Source organism: Pteropus alecto, unplaced genomic scaffold, assembly GCF_000325575.1.
Source record: "Pteropus alecto unplaced genomic scaffold, ASM32557v1 scaffold3, whole genome shotgun sequence".
In the NCBI taxonomy this organism is placed as follows: domain Eukaryota; kingdom Metazoa; phylum Chordata; class Mammalia; order Chiroptera; family Pteropodidae; genus Pteropus; species Pteropus alecto.
In genome coordinates, this window is record NW_006442484.1 from 5,334,359 (window position 1) to 5,339,781 (window position 5,423).

Consider the following 5,423-nt stretch of genomic DNA (forward strand, 5'->3'; position numbering starts at 1 on the left):
TGTGTGTGTGAGAGTTGTAAAATGTTGGTCAGAGTGATGCCTCCAGCCTTGTTTTTTCTCAGGATGTCTTTGGCAATTTGGCATCTTTTGTGCTTCCATACAAATCTGATGATTTTTTGTTTTATTACTTTAAAAAAATGCCGATGGGATTTTGATGGAGATTGCATTAAATCTGTATAATGCTTTAGGTAATACAGTCATTTTAACTATGTTGATTCTTCCAATCCAAGAACACAGAATATCTTTCCATTTCTTTGTACCTGCTTCGATTTCTTTTAATAGGGTCTTATAGTTTTCATTATATAGGTTCTTCACATGTTTCATTAGATTTATTCCTAGGTATTTTATTATTTTTGTTGTAATAGCAAAAGGAATTATTTTTTCCACTTCTTTTTCTGACACTTCATTATTAGAGTATAGGAACGCTATGGATTTTTGAACATTGATTTTGTATCCAGAAACTTGACTTTATTTGCTTATTGTTTCTAGTAGTGTTCTTGTGGAGTCTTTAGGGTTTTCTATTTAGAAAATCATGTCATCCACAAATAGTGACAGTTTGACTTCTTCATTTCCTATTTGGATGCCTTTTATATCTTTCTCTTGTCTGATTGCACTCGCTTGGACCTCCAATGTTATATTGAATAACAGTGGCGATAAAGGACAGCCTTGCCTTGTTCCTAACCTTAGAGGGAAGATTTTCGGTTTTTCACCATTAAGTATAATGTTGGCTGAGGGTTTGTTGTGTATAGCCTTTATTATGTTAAGGTACTTTCCTTCTATACCAATTTTGTTAAGTGTTTTGATCATAAATGGGTGCTGTATCTCGTCGAAGGCTTTTTCTGCATCTATTGATATGATCATATGATTCTTATTTTTTAATTTGTTTATGTGGTGTATCATGTTAATCGATTTGCGCATGTTGAACCATCCCTATTGTTGGCCAATTTTAGATCTTCTTTGGAAAATATATCTATTTAAGTACTTTTGCCCATTTTTAAATTGGTTTATCTTTTGATGTTGAGCTGTGAGTTCTTTCTGTATTATGGATACAAGACTCTTATTGGGTATATGATTTGCAAATATATTTTGCCATTCTGTGCATGATCTTTTCTCTTTCTTGATATTTAAAAGTTTTTAATATTAATGAAGTTTATCTTTTCCTTTGTTATTTGTGAACAGAAATGCTCTTTGGAGTAAGAAAAAAAAACCCTGGATTTGAGCTAAGTTGAAAGAAACTATTACTATAATAGTAATACACTTAAGGAAGAAATGGATTTCATCCTAGGTTGTATTTCTTGACTTATTCAAAATTATGTTTTAAGAAGTGTAATTGATTATATTTATATGAAACCCAGGGACTTAATTTTTTGAAAGTGTAAGAATTGTGACTAAATCAGCAATGAAAAAGCAGCTGAGTAGCAATTAGAAACGAGCGTCCTATCTGTATTAGAATGCTTCATATTCGTATGGTTCTTTTTTGTTGCTAGGTTACCCGAAGGCCTTTTAGCTTTGAATGGCAAGAATATGAGAGTTAAAAATATGTTGTTTTATAGAAGTTTCTTTTTCTTTTTTTCCATCTCCATATAATTAGCAAGCCCCTTGAAGCAAAAATTACAGTTTTTCCTTCCATGGGTTTCTCAAAGCAAATTATGTTCTATGTACGTATTTTTTTTTTATCATGCAGATGTGCTTATGCTCATGGAAGAATTGGATTTTCAGCATGAAAGAGCCAGTAATTATATACTAGTCAGTGTCCTTCATCCACAGCCACTTAACTATCTTTATTTTAATTGGATTTTATTGAAGTGAGGCCCGTGGATATTAATTTGGTTAAAAATGCTCATGCTTTTGAGTTTCTTTAGCAAAGCTAACATGTTTATGAGAGAAGAATGAAAATATCATTCTGGTAAATCTATGAAAATTCCATAATAAATTTGTAGCTAAAGAAAAAAAGTATTTGCCAACAAAAGTATAAACTAGATAACAAATAATCATAAAATTATTGGTCCTTGTACATGACTGTATCTAGGATATCATTTTACTGCCAAATGCATCCTGCCTTATGTTTTTTTACCAAAAAAATTTATAACTTGAAAAATGTTAGGTGTCATTTCTAAGTTGTTGGAAATGAGAAATATCTGTGCAAATCTGAAAACAAATAGACTGACAACGAATTGTTAGTTAAGATCTGAATTATTTCTCAGTGTAGCTAGGACAAGGCCTTCGTTTAAAGATACATTGACTGCCTTTTTTTTTTTTTTTTAATTAAGAAGCTAAGCCATTATTGTCTTGCATAGTCTTTAAAAACCATGCTGATGATGGGTTCTCACTCTCTTTCATGCTTGTTTATTGGACTCTGCATATTACAAGGTTTGGGATTCTGGTTCAGTATCTTAGGCAAGTGTTTCCATAGTCACAGATACAGGAACATGTTACAGAGCTGGCAAGTGTGCTGTGCTAAGGGAGAGGCCACTTACAATAGCCTGGAAGAGACTGTTTCTGATACCAACTTAAGCTGCAGCTAACAGCTTGCTTTTTCTTCTGTGTGGAAATAACATTTTTTTTTTTTTTTTTTGACATTCTTATTTAAGGTTTATGTTAGGAATGTTCTCTTTTCAAGGGGATAAAATCATACGGTCAATTTTTTTTAATACCAATTTTAAGGAAGGTTTTCTTACATGAGTAAAGTCAGATGGAGTAGGTTCACCTCCTACCAACCACCCCTTAAAAAAAAAATCACTGTTGTGTATATAGTCTAGGCTTTTATTTTGGAATAGGGTGGCAGTTGTCATTGGTGCTGGATCACAGTGAAGAGGTCATGTGGGCGGAGAGCTTGCTGATGCTTAAGGTGCTGTGAGTACGTACAGCTTTCAGAGCAGTGTTTTTATTTCTACCAAGATCACTGACAAACATGACTACTGGGAAAGGTAGGCTCATCTAATATATTCTGAAATTTTGTAATTTTTGCTGCATAACTAGGATATAAATAAAACATCTAACTATTTAAGATTTCATAATTGCTCTTATAACTAAAAATCATGGCTGAAATTTAGTAAAATAATTGCTATGAATATTTGCACTTAGGCAGGGAAAAAACTGTGAAACTTACAGCTATATTAATGTTAGCATTCAAAGACCAGGAAGGAGCAAAGAGGCACAGTTAAGCCAAGCTTGGTTATGTTTTCATCAGCCTCTGTTTATTTCGTGTGCTTTTAATTTTTTTTTGCTCTCCTTTGTTCACAATATGTGGGTTATGGAAAATAAATTATTTTGCAATTGCTAGACATTTGTTAGTAAGTATAAGCTGTCCTGAAAGGAATCTAACAGCTAAAAATTTCTAAGGTTTCCCAACAGTGGATAGAGGAAAAACAGATAAATCATAGCAGTGCAGGAGTGCTGTCTCTGTCTTGAGAAATCATTTCATAAACATTTTCCTTTCCTTTTAAAAACAGATTTGCATTTTTAAAATGCAAAAATGGTACCAAAAACTACAAAAGAAGTATTATTTACAGAAATCCTAATTGATTAGCCTTCAGTCTTTTCATGGAGGTTTTACCTATGTTTTGCAGCATTGAAAAGATTTTGAAAGAACTCCCTGTGAACAAGGTTTGTGTTTGAAAGAAGAGTGCATTTGATGTGATGTGAACAACCGATATCACTGTTTTGCTTTCCTATGGGATGGTCTTCCTGGCAGGCTTTTAATTTGTTGTCTCTGAAGTATATGTTGAACCCTGCCACTGAAACAAAATGTAATAACAACGATTCTACCACTAAACAGGTATTACACAGAGTAAATTGTACACAATTAACAAGTATTTCTGTGTCCTCCGCTGCACGGAAATTGGCACCCATCCAGCTTATTTGCTCTGTGTTTATTTTGTGAGGGGTTGTTAAGGTGTGTTTATCTATTTTTTAAACTAAATTTGACTAAGTTTGATGAAAATGGTTATATTGGAAGATGCTGCATTTCTGATTGTTATATTTTCAAATTGAGAATTTAAAGTATACAGTGATAGTATTCCTTTTTATTTCATCTTATTACGTTAGTGTATATTCAGATTAAACTGCTGTAGAAAATCAATACCTGGCCAGTAGAGTTAAATAATTCATGTTCCGAAGTGATCTCTTTTGGAGCCCTTCATTCAAGGATGTGAAAGTATGTTACTTATAAAAGTAGCATTTGTCTTAAGTTGTATTTTGGATTGTTTTTTAAACATAAGGTGAAATAATTATTGAAGTTGACTAATTTATTAAAGGCCATGGAGAGAATGGATCTGAATTCAAAATAAAGACTGTTCTTTCTGTTGGTAATCCCTTTCAAATTGCCTACCTCATTAGTCACTGTTACCTGAAATGCAAGCTTAGAAGCCTTGGTAAATTTTACTCAAAGTTGCTGCAAATATGGTCGCAGATTAAAAGCTGTTTCTTGTAGTGATGACATATTTGAATTACCCTCTGTCAATCCATGATTAATAAAGGATCGTTAACAATCCGCAAAATGTAATAACCATTCTACCACGGCCGTTGGGAGAATATTTTAGTATTTTCAAAGCAGTTTTCTAGATGTCTTTTGTTTGTTTTTGTTTTATGACCCTTACAGCAGCCTCATGAGTAGGCAGAGCAGATTTTAAACATGGATACAGGTTTCACGGTTTCTCTAATCGTGTTGGTGCCTAGACAGAGAGCAGAGCCTCTGCACTTTGCCTTCTTAGACCAGTGCTCCTTCCAGCAAAACTTGTAGTGGATCTCAGTGTTTCCTCCCTACTGTTGTGATAAAACCTTGGCTTTGTTTGTTTCTTTGATTGTGAAATTGTGCCATTTTCAGTAGTTGCCTTAGGGAGTAATTAAATGAAAGCATCCAGAGAGGTAATTTAGCGCCCTATAACCAAGTTTTAGACACTTTGAAAATGTGATTTTCCTAATCAGTTGTTTGCCCAATGATTAGGGTTCAGGGGAGGCAATTCTGGGAGAGGAACTTATGTTACAAATGTCATGAGTTTGTTTTTGAAAGCAGCTTGGTATTGCGAGAGGGGAATGTTGCGGGGAAGATGAACAAAGGCTTTGTATACTGTGATAAGAAACAGGTTTTTATTGTAGGCAATTTACTTCTCAGTTAAATTTTAAAAATTGTGTTGGGGTTAGAAGAAGATTGTTATATTTAATTTTTCTAAATATAACAACAGCAGCAGCAAAACAAAATCCCTTTTTTCTTTCAGAATACAAGGGACTTTAACACTAAAAAAAAAGTAGGAAAGATGTAATTTAGAATAAAGGGTAGCCTTTTAAGTGAACGAAATTTAACTATGAGAAATTTCCAAGTTTTTTCTTATAGGTCTTAGTTTGGTGCAAACTGGTATAAATCATCCAAAAAAATGTCACCAGTCCTTTAAAGTGGTTTTTGGGTCTAGATGACTGGGATGTAA

At 33.3% G+C, this 5,423-nt stretch overlaps 1 protein-coding gene across 1 annotated transcript in view; it reads left to right on the forward strand.

Moving 5' to 3' along the window:
- CLASP1 (cytoplasmic linker associated protein 1) overlaps positions 1-5,423 on the forward strand; it is a gene marked incomplete at its 5' end in the record, with an annotated part of 217,294 nt that overhangs the window by 73,101 nt on the left and 138,770 nt on the right. The window lies entirely within an intron of this gene.